Source organism: Cygnus olor, chromosome 16 (assembly GCF_009769625.2).
Source record: "Cygnus olor isolate bCygOlo1 chromosome 16, bCygOlo1.pri.v2, whole genome shotgun sequence".
Lineage (NCBI taxonomy): Eukaryota > Metazoa > Chordata > Aves > Anseriformes > Anatidae > Cygnus > Cygnus olor.
This window is the reverse complement of record NC_049184.1, coordinates 11,293,142-11,309,451: the sequence shown is the minus strand read 5'-3', so window position 1 is coordinate 11,309,451 and position 16,310 is coordinate 11,293,142. Positions and strand designations below refer to the sequence as shown.

The window sequence follows — 16,310 nt, the reverse complement described above, 5'->3', positions numbered from 1 at the left end:
TTGTATGTATCATGCCAATTCAGTCTATTCCCTAAAATCTGTTTCACGAGTAGAAAACTAGTTGCAGGATCCCTCAGGTTATTTATTTGAAGGCGTAACGCTGCTCTCCACCGTGTCGCATTCTTTCTCCAGCCCTGCCCCCAGCTCCAGCTTCAGCTGTGGACTGTTGAGTAACAACACTTACAAAAACCCCATCGAGATGTCACATTCTGTCGGTTTGTCAAACCCTGCCTTTTGTCAGTTTCTAAAGTTTGCAAGTTTTGCGGGAGAGCTTTGGTCTACCATATTCACAGCTAAGAACAAAAGCATGATGCTCATTAAAGATGTTAGCAGCTAGAAAGTTCCTTTTCCTGAAGTTTTCCCGAGACCATGGTTCTCTGTGGAAAATTAAATTGCTTTTGTTTCACATGGATTTTGAAATGACAAGACATCACAATACAGAATTAAAATGCCAGGAGCATTAATCAAGCCCTATATTCAAAGCCCGGTTAGAAAAGACAAGAATTCAGTAACTCCACAAATTTTGCAGCCACTGCCATGAGTGCAGTTCATGCAGACATGACTGGCTGCGAGTACTTTGCTCAGATACTGACAACATTCAACTACTGAACTGTAAAACTGTGAAAAGTCTTTGGTGATTTTGGTTCTGATAATTTTAAATATCTTCGCTGCAGTCGCTAATATCCTCATACCTAATATAGTGGGGAAAAAACAGATCTTATGTAAGTTCCTGAAGTTAGTATTATATTGAAGTTCAGGCTTGATCTAAGTGCTTATTTACCTTTAAAGTTTATTATTGCTTTGCCGGGTTGTGGGTTTGTGTATATTAAAGTCGTGCTCTCAAAGCATGAACAGAGTTACAGTTAGGCTTCACAGTTATATAGCTGCTGCTATTTTGAAAGATACAGTGACAAAACATCTTTGGAAAAAAAAAAAAAAAAAAGAATGGTCTTGAAGTTAGTTCTGTTATGTATATAAGTAGAAAAATTAACTGCTTCAAATCACAAGTTCTAGATATTGTACCCTGATACTGTTGGATACAGGATTGATTTTGACAAATGCTTATGATTGCATTTTAACTTATCTGAAAATAGAAAAAAATAGGGATTTACTGTGCAGTTACTGTTTAACAGAACTCACCACTGCAGCCTGTAGGAAGTACTGGTTATGTGTTGCTGGTGTGGTAAGTAACAATACGTTATTCCTACTTCTAATTTTTAAATTTAATTTTCTTTGTTGCAGCATGATTTTGTCAATAGTAATGTAAAATTATCATAGTAATAAAATGAGTAATATAAAACTGTATCATATCTACAGGTTAACAGGCTAAAAAGGTCATGTTGTGTTGTGAATTTATTTGCACAAATTTTCCTAAAAAAGACTGCTCTATTTTTTTAAATGTTATGTTGAAGGCCTCTTCTACATTGCCCTACTTTTTCTTCCGTGTGCTGTTTAAACACTGAAAAGCTAGGGGAGGCCATATCAGCACTGATACTGAGTGCTGTGTAAACAGAAGAAGTAATAAAATATATTCTGAAATTAGCTATCAAGGTTCAGAAATTGAGAAGGGCAAGGTTTTGGTCAAGCTTTAAAAGAAGATAAGACAGACCCTACAGGAAGAAAGAGACTCTCATCAAAGGAATTAATACTTCTGGACATTGTGGGCCTGATTCTCATTTACAGTGATTATCAAGTTATTTGTTTGGGTCACATATTATCTATGGAATGGTAACAGTTTTGTAAACCAGATGATCTTTAAGGTCTCTTCCAATCCAAATCGTTCTATGGTCTATTTAAGAATTATATTTTCATTTATTACCAAAAAAAAAAAAAAAAAGAGGACCCTTCTACTGAAGCAAGGTCATAGCTATGGAGGTAGATTCCCAATAGACTGGAAGCCAAAAGATCCAATCCATATTATTTTTTTCTGTTTCAGTTTCCAAATCTTTAGGATGGATCAGTACTTTCAAAAATGTTGAGAGCCCTGGAAGTTAATCCTCGTCATGCCTTCTAGTCTTCCCATGTCCAACATACTCCTTCCTCTGCTCTTGTGCAAGAACAGCACAGCCATGTGGGCTCTGGGAGCTCGCTATATTCTCTACGCACAAGGGGAATTCCCCTGTGCTAGGAGACTTCCCCATTCTTAGGGACACCCAAGCAGCTAAAGGGAAGACAATCAGTAGATCTATGCTCTTGCTGGGTGTAAATGTTGTATATTTGAGATGAATTTATAATTACTGAAGGGAGAATGTATCTCAGAGATGAGGTCAAGGCTGAAGGAGTCCTGGAATGCGGAGCAGCTGTAACAGATGAGATTAAGAAAAGTAAGCTCCGATTCCAGATTTTATATTTGAAAACCCTGGGCTGTCTTTTCAATTAGGAACATAATCTTGGTTTTGTTTAGTACTTCTCTGCCCCTTGTTATCCTCACTTTATAAATACACTCCTGTGATTGCGAAGCAATCAGAAACCCTAGTCATAATTCTACAGCATTTAACCTTCATCACACAGGTGACTACACAAAACACTTATGAGTTATAAAGAAGTTCCAGATGTGTTTAAATAAGGTTGGTTACTGAGAGAAACCACTTAAAAAGCTAACCTTCTAGGATATATTTACACTAGAAATAAAGCCTGTATTTAACATGTATGGTAGGGTTTCAGCAGTAGTGGAGACATTTTTGGCAGTGATATCTATTCTTACAGCTTCACAGCAGGCCAGGAGAAAAACCTGGTCAATACAGATGTGATGTAAATGCAACCAACCTATTTATTGTGCGTATACGCCATCCATCTCTCTTTTCCCGCTCTCTTGCTTCCTTCTTAAAATGTTCTTTTCTGTTAATGGAAGGAAAGATCCTACTGGTGTGCAAACACCATGTGTTTACCAGCACGTTCTGCATCACTCACACAAAGCAAGCAATGTGCAATCACTCACACAAAGCAAGGTGGCTGAGTGAAAGAATGTGCTGAAATCAGTGGGTTCTCAAGAAAACAGTATCATCTCATAATTATTTAAGTTACTTTTTGCTTGGGTTCTATAGCCAGAAAGCTGAAGTTAATCTTGACTCCCCTTCTGTTACAAACAGTCCCATTCAGAGCCCTTTGATGTCCAGAGAAAGAATCGCATTTTTAGTGGCCTTTGAACCAGATGTAGTACAAGGCAACTGAGTATTTTGTATGGGCTGCAATCAGGTAACTTGCTTAAAGGAGGAGAGATGTGTCACCTATTTCTCTTTTCCTCTTGCTTTTGTAATTTTTAATATATGTATACCATCAGAAGTAAAATAGATACTTGGTAAACACTGAAGAGGACAAATGCCTCTGCTCTAACCACATTACAATATTTCAATAAAGGCAAAGTATGGAAGGACCTGTATGGCTGTTTTTCAGCCTTCAATAGAGTACTAGCACACACATTTAATGATTCCTGCTTGTTTCAGCTGTTGTGAAATTTAGGAAGGAGTTTGCATAAGATAACATATCCTGCTGTTGTAATATACTGGAGACAGAGCTCAGATCTCTGGATAAGGAACGCTGCATAAATCTGAAGTGTTATTACCACTACCCACCACTCTCCCCAGGATCTGAACCTGACCTCACTTCCCTGGTCCAAACAACCTCTGTCTTTGTGGAAATAACAGGGTTTTATAAGAAGATGATTTACTATTTTCTTATCTGTTTCATATAACCAAATTGTGCGTGAAATAATCCTTTTCATAGAAGTTTATTCAGGTTTGGACATGTTCCCAAAGAGAATTCTGTATCAAAATACGATCAATCTGAACACTCCTTGTGTTTGTAAAGGACAGTGACTGAGAGTTGCTTGCAATTAAGAAGCTAGAGGCTGAAAACTGAGGTGGCTGTCCCTCCAAAAGACCTTGGCACACTTACAAATGAGCAAAGCAGAGAGACAGACCACTTGAGAGGGACAGTGTATTCTAGGACGTGCGGTGGCAGAAGGAAGTAAACATGAGTACCAATGCAAATCATGCTGAGCAGGAGCCATCCTAGAGGGAGATGAGAAGAGGGAGGGAGTGGTGTGGACATACAAGGGTTTGGGTTCTGGCCTGCTTTTCCTTCCTTAGCAGCCTCGTAGGATATTTGTGGTCAGTTGTTTGTGGTGTGAGTGACAGAGAAAAACAAGGAAAGGGAGGTGTGGAGGAAGGTGGCTAGAGACTAGGTATGTCCTGAAGACTCTGGCTGGCCCTCAGACTATTATCCAAAAATGAAATTTTGAAATGTGTTCTCTGACAGCGCTTCCTGGAGAGCTCCCCTTTTGGAGTGCACTGACCTGAAGCCTGCGTGGCTGCCTTTGAAGAGGGCATTTTTTGCATTCCCTGCAAAGCCGGAGGACCAGAAACCCTGAGTCAACTGTCCTGTGTGGAGCAGAGTTGCACGGAGAGGTCACTACCAGGGACACACAGGACTACTGGAGCGGTGAGTACCTGCCATTGCCACTGCTGAGCTCCTAGGAGCTGGATGGAGAAACAGCACGAGGTGTACTGGGGCACTGCAGTGATGCTGCTTTTTACAGCTGCTTTTGTTCAGAGACGTAGAAGCTTTGTTGGAATAACAGCCTAATGCTTGTGTGATTCCTGGCCCTTCTGTCCATGAAGGGTGCTTTACAGCATCTGCTGGATTTTTAACTAAAAGACTGGATTTTGCAGAAATGGTTGGCCCCTTTGTGTGGTGACAATTCCTGTTTGCCTTGTTAATCAGTTTTAAGTTTTTTTGTGTGTGTGTGTGGATGTGTTTGAGGGGGATTGTTTGTTGTTTTTTTTTAGTGTGGCTTAGTGATGTGACATGCAAGTGATTGCAGAAGTCAGAAAGAAAGAATGAAGAAAGAAACAAACAAAAACCCTGTGCTGCACCACTGATATGCAGGAACATCTTTTTGCAAATCTGTGGATGAGATAGGTGCCTTCTACCAGCTGGTCTTGTTACATACTATGGTTAGTCTGCAAACAAGACTTAATAACATGTACACTAGCAAAAAATGTGCACATCAATAACAGAAACCTGATTTTTTATGTGATGTATCCAGGTGGACAAGACTGCTCAAGTACATACCGCAGGCAGTATACTGAGTGCAAATAGTTTATTTACCCATATGAAAACCAAACAGGCTGGTCACAAGTACTTTTTTTTGTAGGAAATCTCCTCTTCAGATTTGTACTAAACATTAGTAAGAGACTGTTTCTGGTGCTGCTTTGTAGTATAGTATAAATAGAAGCTCTGCTGCAGTTACCAGCTACTAATGAAGTTAGTGTCATCTTATTGCAACTTCTTGGTGAATCTAATTTTAAATACAAGTCTAGGCCCAGCCATTTCTTCTTCTGGAGGATCGACAGCTGAGACTCATCAGTCTAGCAACAATCTTGACACCATGTTTGAATATATAACCTTTCCTCTCCCTAAGTAACTTATCTCTCACTAAGAAAAGACTTCCAGAGAGAAATAAACAAGTGTCTGCCTGTATGAACTAGTAAAGGGAAAATAAAATGAAAAATGAACCTTTATTATTTAAACAGTGTGACATGACAAACTGCGAGTGCTGCTCACACCTAGCCCTCTGAGAGCAGCTTTCTTTGTTGATAAGCTTTGACTGAACATGAACCTTTACTGACTGATGCTAGGTTTGCAAATACATTATATTATATACTGGCATATTATAATCCTCTGGATTTTCTTCATACCATTTGCTGGCATGAAATCACACAATGTCTGAACACAAAGACAAAGACAAGTTCGGCATTGATGTTGTGAGGGCTCTGATGTTGTCATCCAGGCATATTCAAGTTTGGTGCATTTAATTGGTCAATTAAATCATTCTAATACCTAGAAAGACTCAGTGTTTGTGGAGCAGGGAGCTATGGCGTGAAAACTGGGATCATAACTGTGGAACGTTTTTGCAGGTTATGTGGCCTAGGGCTGGTGCAGCTTTAACTAAATGAGGTTAAGGAAGCTTGTGAATGGCCAAAATGTTAAGTGCTGTAAGTGCTATGCTCTAACCCTTTCTACAGTGTATATATGGTGAACAGGTACTTTTGTGCATCATAGAGAGTCAATTTAGGTGTGTTTTGTAGGCCTAGAATATCTTACAGCAAAGAGAGTGCCATGCAGGTCCAAATTGCAAGGTCATTACACAATTCAGAAGCTGTCTTCTGAAGGTTGAGATGCTGTTGGTAAAAGATGTGGCATAGATATCTAAGGTAGTCATAGTTATGCAATTCCCTCTGTGGCTGTGTTGTGTTTGGTTTGATTTGTTGGAAGAACAAATGGCAGCATCCTTCCTGAAGGTTCAAAAGGAACAGCTCTTTCTAGAAGAACCTGAAGTCTGCAAAATAAACACCTAGGGTTACAAGATGAATGTAAGTCTAATGTAACAAGGGAATTCTCGATCTATTTAGCTGTTCTCATTGACGTGATTGTGCTTATTCTCAAAGGTCTTGACCTCACATTTGGTTTAATAACATGTGCCTAGGAATAATAGCAAGGCAATACTTCAGACATAGAAGAAATTCCATACGTTTTGTACATTTAAGTACATAAATTGTCTTCTTGGTGGGTGAAACATCAAGATAGGAAGAAAAGTAGAAGAGGAGTAAGTGCACCATACAACCTGCACATAAGTTTTGGATGCAACTGATGCAGCTCTTCCCTTTTTCACATTTTCCACAGCTGCATTTCACCCTACCTTGTCAGGGTTGGTAAAGTAAGTGCTAGTAAATCAGATGGTAAGAAAGGGATGGGTGCTAAAAGAATGTTCTTCTCTAGTTCCTAGGGAAAAATACTGGGACATTAACTGAAATAGGACAGTGAAGATAGCAGTGTTTAGTGGGAAAATAGGGGAGAGAATGGGGAAAAACAACAGGAAAAGGAAGGGAAAAAAAGAAAGTCAATTAACTGATTTTTCACAGAAGTGTCTTTTCTATATAAACAGCAAAAGGAGAAGAAATAAAAAAAAAAAAGTAAAAAAAATATAATAGGGGAATTAATGGGGGAAGTAGAGAAAAGGAGTAAAGAAACAGGATAGAGAAAGAAAATGAGATGCTAATCTGTTCCTAAGGGTCAAGTATATTCCTCTAACAGCCAACATAGCTATGATTGTGTTTCTGCTTTTGCGTCTAAGTGCTTCTGTAAAGCAAATAGCTAACCAGGCACCAGGCTGTTTAGATAAGTAGATTGCCGTTTGAGCTTCCTAGGTATTATGCTATTTCCCTAGCAAAAATTCTTCAACTGCAAACTTTGTCAGGCCGTGGTTGTGTTGTTGTTAAGGACATGAGGAGAGGCAATCTGAGATTATTTCTGAGTAGTGGTACTTTTCATATTTCTCAGACAACACAGTGTGATAAACATTGAAAATAGCATTGGGGTAAACAAGAACAAAAGGCAAATTCAAAAAGTTATTTTGTTGGTTGAAGGACTTGGTGAGGGAGGGAATGAAGAAGGACTGGAATTTGTACAACTCTTTTAACAGTCTGGCTGCATTCTTTTGTCAGTATTTTTATTGACTTTCACTTCCAAAGAAGCAATGATGCTTCAAGCTGTTCTCTGAAGTCTGGATGTACCTTGCTGAACTAATGAGGCAGAATGCGTCACAGCTGTTAGCAAGGGTTACACGTGTGTACACACATTTGAACTGCAAGAACAAAAGAGTTGTGATAATACTTTCTCACTCTGAAGTGCAATTGTTTCCATGTCTTTGAGTTTTGAATAACAATGCTTCACGCATTCAAAGGGCCATCGTGAAATTGATTGTCCCTGGCTGTCAAATAATTTATTGTTGCATTGATATTTTTTCTCTTTTACTGATTAATATTTTCTCAGATTTGGAATACAGGATTAGGAGTCAGACTTTCTGCTTTTGATTTTGCAAGGAAAGATTTACCTAATGTCTATACTAGTTAAATCTGGACTGGTAGTGACTATCTGTTGTAACAGTATGTAGCTGAGGGGGACAAAGTACTCGTCTTCATTTTGTGATGAATCAGAATTTAGGGGCAAGGATTTTATATGTCCACCCTTATGATAGTGATGAGCAGAAAGTCACTGTCTTAATATGAGTTAGCTGCAGAAGGGATGTTGAAGGTTATTTTAGACTCCAGTTAAGTAACATAAAATATGAAATGAGTAATGACTGTCAGTTTTTCACTGAATAACTAGTTTAATAAGTATCTGATCAGGTAGAGTTTCAGTCGGATACCTTTATTTGCCTTTAGTTAGTTGATGAAAATATACACGAGTTACTAATAAATCATTATTATTGCTTTTAATGTGTTTGATTCCAATAGTTTATATTTAAGGTTCTAAAAAATCACTGGGACCTTAAAATTTGCAGAATATAATGAAAATGCTAAAAAGGGTTGGCATGAAGTATAAGGACAGCTGTGCAAGTAAAGTTAGTTGTGCTGCTGGAAACTGGCCACCCAAGAAGATCTGGCAGAAAAAGTGAAGTATTAATAACATGATTAATCTACTGAGTTTTACGGCCAGCAAAATAAGTAGAGAAAGCAAGATCAGGGAGAAGTTATGAAGCAGCAGCACAAATAATGTAACAGATTTACAGTTGTCAGAGGTATTATGTTTGTGGTTCCTGTTAGCAAACCATGAGTTTATACAGGCACAGCAGCTATGCAAAATGTCCAGATATTGCAGTTTGCAGTGGGATAAAGGGCATAGCATTGTTTAAACTCAATATGTTTCCCATAAATCCCCCATGATTATTTATTAAAACCATCAGAAGCCATTTTTCATGGGTTTTGGTGGAGGGTGGAGGAGGGGGAGTTGCATTTTGTGTTAATCAAATGTATTTTTTCCACTCTTACTCTGCAGAGTTCTGGTACCATGGCACTGTGCCATTGTTACTTCTCATGTGTGTTTTTCCAGAAATTAAAAGTTGTTTTCTTGATATTCTGGATAGATTTTTTTTACTTTTTTTTTTTTTTTGTCAACAAATGGTTCCAGTAATTTCAGAACATCTCAACCAATTGAAACTGTCATCCATGGAAAAGCTTGGGTCACAGTTCAAATTATTCCTGAAAAAACACTTCATTCAAATCCAGCACAACTCAGGGCAATGCCACATCATCCAGCGTAAATCTCCAGTGTACTTTCTGCATGTATTCACATCAGTGCTTTAGCAGAAACATGTTAAGCTTTAATTAAGACTTACATTTTATTTGTAACACAGAAAGAAAATTCTGCTCTAAGTCTGTGGTTTTCTATTAAGGCTCAGATTTAGTTGCCAGTTTTTGGTGAACACTTTTCTTTTATGCAATATTTATTTTCTTGTTCTTGCCTTCCTGACACTTGCCATGACTTCTCACTTAATGATCAGCATACATTTTTCAGTATACATTTCTCAGTGTTGAAGATCAGACTGGAAGAGCATTCATCTACAGAGGCCTTCCTGGAAAACAAAATGAATCTATCTTTTTATTTATTTATTTATTTTAATGTTTGGTTTGTAGCATCATCTTGAAGGGCCAAAACAGAGGAAGGTTGTGATTGCTAGATGTACTGCACGTGTGTAAGAAGAATCAATTCCTACCTCCAGGAACATTCCAATTATTCCTGGTCAAGACAATAGGTTTGCACAGTTGGGAAACTGAAGACCCAATAGGTCAGACAATTTAGAAAAGATTGGCTAAAAAAGGAAAATACTGTTAAGCCCTTTTGCCTGACATCAGGTAGAATAAATAATTCACAGGAACTCTTTTTATACAGAACACATTCAATATGAGCAGGCTCTAGTAACAAACAAAGCATGATGAAGCCAAGAGCAGTTAAATCCAGAGACTGATCTCTCCAGAAAATACAGTCTTTCCAGGATATGGCCCAGGTTATGCCAGATTAGATGGTCTAGGCAAGGAGGCAAGAAAAAAAGATATATTAGTGATTTCAGGCCCTGCTATACATACATTAGGGCTCCTATGTAGAAATAAATGGTAAAGAAAGGATGCAGATTCTATGCAAAAGGTCAAAGTAAATAGAATATCTTGCACAATAACTTCAACACAGAAGACTGTAATTAAAAAAAAATCATATTTGGGGACACACATTTTTAAATAAACAGATTAGACCTATCAAAAAAGTCACATGTGGCTTAAATTTCCTTGAAATATGAAAAGCAGGATAGGAAAAAGTTGTTTGGAAAAAGAGCATGAAAATAGCTCAGCGGGAAAACTGAAACACATTACATTCGCTGTCAGAGAACCACCATTCACTTTTCAGATCCTCAGATGCAGAGGAGGACACAGTGCTTTCCTCTCCTACTTCAACTTCTTTTCTCTTAATAAAACTGTTGTTTAGTTTGAAAATTCACATCTGTTTTATACAAACTGCACGAGTATTTTAAACTTCAGCTTTAAATGCTGTTAAGCCATCATTTGCTGCTCGCAGTATGGTTTATAATTGGGATCACGTACTCCCTTCTTGAACCGGGAACTGAAGCCAGGATTCCCTGTCCCGATAAATACCTCAGAAATCAGTGACAAACTGAGTCTCATCTTCTGCGAGCTGGGCTCTGTCAAGGATGACAGCCTGCTGGTTGCTACCCGTTCCTACACTAGCTCAGAAGGAAGAGGAAGGTGCTGGGAATCCAAAGGTACCAGCCACTACAGAGGGCGCTTTGGCATGATGCTTTTTGGTTTTTCCTTTTTTTTAATTTTTTTTTGACTTGTCTATTTGTAAGTAATTTGTTTGTTTTCAAAATCTCCCTTACTTCCCTTTCCCCAAACTAAGTTAAACCCAAGTGAGCATCCCAAGTGAGCATCCTGTTTAAAAGTAAATAAATAAACAAAAAATCTAGCTATGTAATCAAATCTCAAGTATGTTGTTATACAAGTGATCTGAACTGTCAGCAAGAAAAGTCCAGAGTTCTGGTATTTTATGCCCTTAAGATCTAGGTTTTGGCTTTAAAGAGACCCTGTTTTTTGTTTTGCCTTTAAGACACCTCTGAAACATAGTAGCTTTACAGATATAGTGCCTTTTGAGGGTTATTTTCCAACCTTTCTTCAGTCTCCTTTCTCAGGAGTGTGCATGTGTCCACGTGTTTTTTTCTCCTTATTTCTGCTTCTCAGGACTACTCATAATCTCTTGGGTCTATAAAGCATGTCCAGGTTACTTTACCATTTGGAAACTGAACATACAGCAATACAGGAATCTGAACCAAACCTGTTAAGTTTAATTCTGGTTTAAATGTTTTATTGTGGTTTAGGAAATCTCTCTGGCAGTATCTTGCAAGCTGGGCAAGTGGTGTTCTTCAGGCCTATTTAGGTTATAATACATCTGAGGCAAATTTTCCTTATCTTTTGTACGAACACTGCTTCAGTGTTTGCATTTTGTCTCTAAGTACAAATGAAAAATAAAAGATGTAATGGCAAGTCCCTCTAGTAAGCTCCAGCTTTGCTTCATATCCACCATTGAAGACATACTGATTGTTCCCAGTCTTAAAGAACTCTATCTTAAATAAGACAAGAAGTTGAAAATAAATGTGTTTTATTTGAACCTCTGAATTCTGTTTCAGTGATATTTTGCATGTTGTTTTATTTGAGATGGATGTTTGAAGTTAAAATTCAGTGGTCTTACAGAGTAAAAGTTCTGTATTTGGGGCATTTAAAATGTGTGGTTGATTTTATTTTGCTCTTCATTTTTGTACGCTGACTGTATTTACATTTTATGCCCAGATGGTTTTCTTTAAAGTCTTAGTATAACTTACATGTAACATCTTGCACCAGTGTTGTTTTCTTGATTTATGCCTCTGTGTTTGAATAGTTTGAAACTTTGTTAGGGCACCTAATGGGGAAACTGCTTTTTTAACACTGGGGATGGCTGTTCTCCATCAACAGAAAACTGGAAACATGGTTTGTGTGAATTGTGCGACAGTATTATTGTCACGTCATGCTGTTGTGTGTGTTTTTGTTTTTGTTTTTTTGTGTGTGTGTGTGTGTGTTTTTGTTTGTTTGTTTTTGGTTGTTTTTTTTTTTTTTTTTTTATTTAAAGAAACCCAAAACCTTTACCCCCAGTTGAAAGAGCATTCTTCCTTATCATGTTAAGTATTGCTCTGGAATTAAGGATTAAGTTATATCTACTTTTCATAAGGGATCTTATTCTTCCCGTGTAATAAAATGCATATAAGATGTTAAGTCCTGCATGTCCAAGTTAAAGATGAAACTTATGAGCTGTTGTTAACTGTTCATGGAGGGAACATCTAATGTACGGTGGAAGGAGGAACGTTCATTGAGTAGATAAAAGCCTGCAGACACTATTGGCTATAACCATTCTGTACATTATCTAAAACAAAAGGTTATACAGTAAATAAACATTTATAGTATATTTTAAAACTAGTCTGCAACCTGATGTGCAAGTTAGATGTTCCTTACTGCTAGCAGATAATTTTGTTCAGTGAGTAGAAGAACCTGTTTTTCTATGGCAGCCTAAAAATTAGTATGAACAGAAATCCATAAGTTGTTGAACTGAGCTATCAATTGAGAGTATTTTCAAAACAAAGTAGCATGGGCTTCATTTTTTCTACATCTGGGGAGATCCTGAGGGCTTTTGGTATTACTTGAAAGATGAATCGATCAATGATGAATGGAATTATGCAGCTAGCATAAGGAATTGATTTCTTATCAATTTTCACTGAGCTGGTTAAAAAATGATTTAGCTGCAATGTCTACCAAGTATTTTTGTTCCACTGATGAACAAAATTGGCTAGTAATATTCACAAACAATGACATTTTTGTTTTCTTTTGAAATGTGCTGTTGCCAGAGTTCTGTTTCATCCCAGTTTAGGGGAAGGAAAAGTAGAAAAGCATTATATTTGTACAATCTGAATGCAATAGAAGTTACACAGATTAAATCAAATTCTTTACTGTAAATGTGCTTAGGTTTACTGTAAGCTGGGGAAGCATAAGTAACATTGGTAAAGTGAAGCTACTTACACCTTACTGGCATATTTAAATCTTTTCAGAGAGGATGGACTTCTGTGCAATCCCAAAGAGATGCAATCTATTTTATTGGATACACAGGAAAGTGCTTATTCTTGTCTGAAAATCTTCCCATATAAGTTTATTTCCATCCTATACCCACTTCAGACAGTGCTTAGAGGAAAATATTATGCTAAATTCACAATGTTGGCAAAATATAAATGTTTCTTATTAGAAAACTTGAAAACAGCAGTTTTCATTAAATCATGGTTTTCAAAGCAATCTCTTCTCTGCACTCTGTATTCAGATGCACTTTCACTGAAAACATACCAGAACGTATAAACTTTACAAACTGAAGCACAATCTGATCTGTGGCTTTGAGCAAATCTTATTTTCATTTACTACAACATTTACATTTGCCAGGGACATACAATCCTACAGACCATTATTAATAAAGTAAAAAGTTTTCTGAAGTAATGTTATAGCTTGATTAGTTTAGTGGAAGAATTTAAATCCCAACAAAGGACTGTCAGGATTTAATTGCTTTTAAGAGTTCTTTATATTTCTGCTTTTTTGTAGAATAGCAAATGTTCTTACAAATACACACACACACAAAAAAAAAAAAGGTGCAGGCTTAGGTGTTCTTGGAGCAGTTTACTTACTGATTTCTATATTTTTCTCAAAGTTGAATGCAGACTCTGGTCTGTTTAAAGCTGAGCTATTCTATGAAGTCTTTTCTTCCAAATGATGTTAATTTTCCCTGCATTGCATAATTCTGATTTCTCAGTTGCTGTAGGAAGGGAAAGTATCTGTGAATCTGTTTCGCTTTGGTAAGGTGACTGGCTCCTCATAGGCACTGCCTGCAAAGGGCTACTAGTGAATGTCCCTCCGTTCTCTGGGAGACAAAGGTCTTATCTTGTTGGTCTGAAAGTGTCATGGTACTCTGAATCTCCTCCTGATACTCCTCTGTGCTGCCACCAAGATACAGGATTCATGAACCAATACTTTCCCTCGTGTCTGGGCAACGTTATTCCCAATTCATGTTCATGGCTTTCCTTTACTTACTGTTGATCCTGCTCCCGTGCTCATTTTTCCGGCTGTTATCTCTGGTGGTTTCAGCACCTGCTCATCAGGTAATCTCCCATGTTTCCACCATCTTTCTGCTTCCATAGCAATGAAAAGCACTAGAGGTCTCCTTGATCTCTCTGCCCTAAAAATGTACCTCTTCAGGATTACCTCCCCAGACTATATCCACAGCTGATCGAGAAGTTTTTGTATCTGAACTTTGCTCTGCAGTTACATCCAGCCTCCCTGCAGCATGCCATTGATGTTGCACATTCTTGTGCTTCATTTCCTGTCCTGAATTCCTGTATTCCAGAATGATGCTTCCTCTTTTTGGTTACTTGAATAGCAGCCTTGTCCTCTGGCAGATAGCTATCGGTATCCTTCCTTTAGTATTTTTTCCACAATGACCCGTGGCCCAGCCTTTTCCCTCCTCGCCCATAGAAATTTGGAAACAAAGAACCAACAATTTCATCAAAACTGTTTTTTGACGGGGTCCCTTTTCTGCGTTTTCTTCAGTGATCTAAGTCATGTTGACTTGGCCAGTGGGACTGGCTGAACGAGGTATTTTGTGAGTAGACTGGAAACATACTCAAACCTGAGATGTTGCATTGAAATCAGTCTTCAAGGATATGTTGGAGGTAGTATGATGACACAGCTATCCATTAAATGCTTTGAAGCTCCTTTTTTAAAATCGTGCGGAAGTTCCAAGGCTTCTCAGCACAGCTAATGTCGGTGAAGCTCCACATAAGCATGACTAGACTCTGAACTGGTTTACTTAAAGCCAACTTTGTATGTCTGTTCTGATCTCCCGTGTCTCCATGTAAAGGAGTTCCTAGTTGAAAGAGTTTGGACAGACCCAACTTAGTTCTTCCTGAACCCAGAAGTGTGTAGATGTGTCCACCCAACATGTAAATGGAGGTTTTGGAGCAAAGGGAACAGTGGAACAAAGTGCAAAGACATGTGGCAATGAGAAATCAACATGTTCCTGAAAACTTCTCCCAGAAGATGCAATAGTTGCTGGGAAAAGACTAGTTAAGAAAAATTTGCTAAATTAATATCTGTTTTTAGCAATAATAGATATGTTGGCTGTCTCCAATGAAACTACTTTATTAAAATACAAAATCTCTAATCAGATTTAGAGTACTAAAATACATATAGTGAGAGAAAAGAAGGGGAAGCTATAGAAATGTTCTGCCACCTGTGTACATATATTAAAGAGATTCATTTCTTATAACTGAAAAAAAAATAAGCAAAAGACATAAGCACTAGTTATTTAACTTGCACTTAACTACCTTTCTTGGCTTTCTCTTCAGAAGCTGTTTGAAAGGAGTAATGTAGCCTGCTACTGTGTTATCATTTATGTAGATTATAGGAAATAACGGAGAGATCCATTCATGGGCAGCTTAAACATATTCTTTTCTCAACATTATCCAACACACTTAAAAAGAGGGAATTCAACATCCAAGTTAACTGCCTGTTGGAATGCTAGCCCTGAGTCTTCCCAGAAGAATGTAGAATGAATTTAACTTTTCAGTGGGCAAAGATATTTGGAGATATACAAGCTATGTAAAGAGCTTGAGGATAGTCAACTAAATAGTTTTCTCTTGACTCAAGCACTCTTTTTCTTATTGTCATGCAGCATGGGATCAAGGGTGGTGGAAATATGCATCTGAGGAAGCGTGAAGAAATGGCTGTCCTTCTTTGTATATCTTTTTGTGGCTTTTTTAGACTTGGCTTTACTGCAACATAGTTACTGTTGCTACAGTCCAATCTGGAAACTTTCCATCAGAAATGCTATTTTGAGTACTGACTTCTACATGTTTCGTATCTCATTGTTCTTAAATTCGTGATATTTAGAGTTTTTGAGGCAAATTAAACCCCATTTAATTTTAGACGGATTCTCTACTATCCTAAGAACCAGGCTTGTTTTGTTACTTTTTTGGATTAAAATTTCTGTTGATTTCTGAAACCAGAAACATTATACAGAACTATAGGGGTGGGTAGCAGTCATCTGAATGGCTCAAGTAGCTTGGCACAGGATGTGTGCTTTGCATGTAGGCCAAGACTATATTTTTTTAAATGTTTGGTATTGGTCTAAAATTGTTTCAGCTGAGCTCAGTAATGATGAATTAAAAGTGCGATGAACACAGTGCTTCTGGAATTCCTCCTTATGCAATACCGATGCTTATGTGTAGCATCAAGGTAAACTGCCACCCATTTTCTTTGCTCCACTTAAATGATATGGTCTCCCCCAGCATCCTTGTGTCCAACTCAGGGTCTTAGTGCAGACAGTTAAATACTAGATGGATG

General features: G+C 37.8%; 1 long non-coding RNA gene across 1 annotated transcript; it reads right to left on the bottom strand.

The window, feature by feature from the left end:
- Positions 1 to 9,141: 9,141 nt before the first annotated feature.
- On the bottom strand, positions 9,142 to 14,395 carry LOC121078866. The gene is made up of 2 exons (XR_005824770.1): positions 14,001 to 14,395; positions 9,142 to 9,415 (listed from the first exon to the last, which is right to left on the bottom strand). It is a non-coding gene; the product is annotated as an uncharacterized LOC121078866 (long non-coding RNA).
- Between the last annotated feature and the right edge of the window lie 1,915 nt (positions 14,396 to 16,310).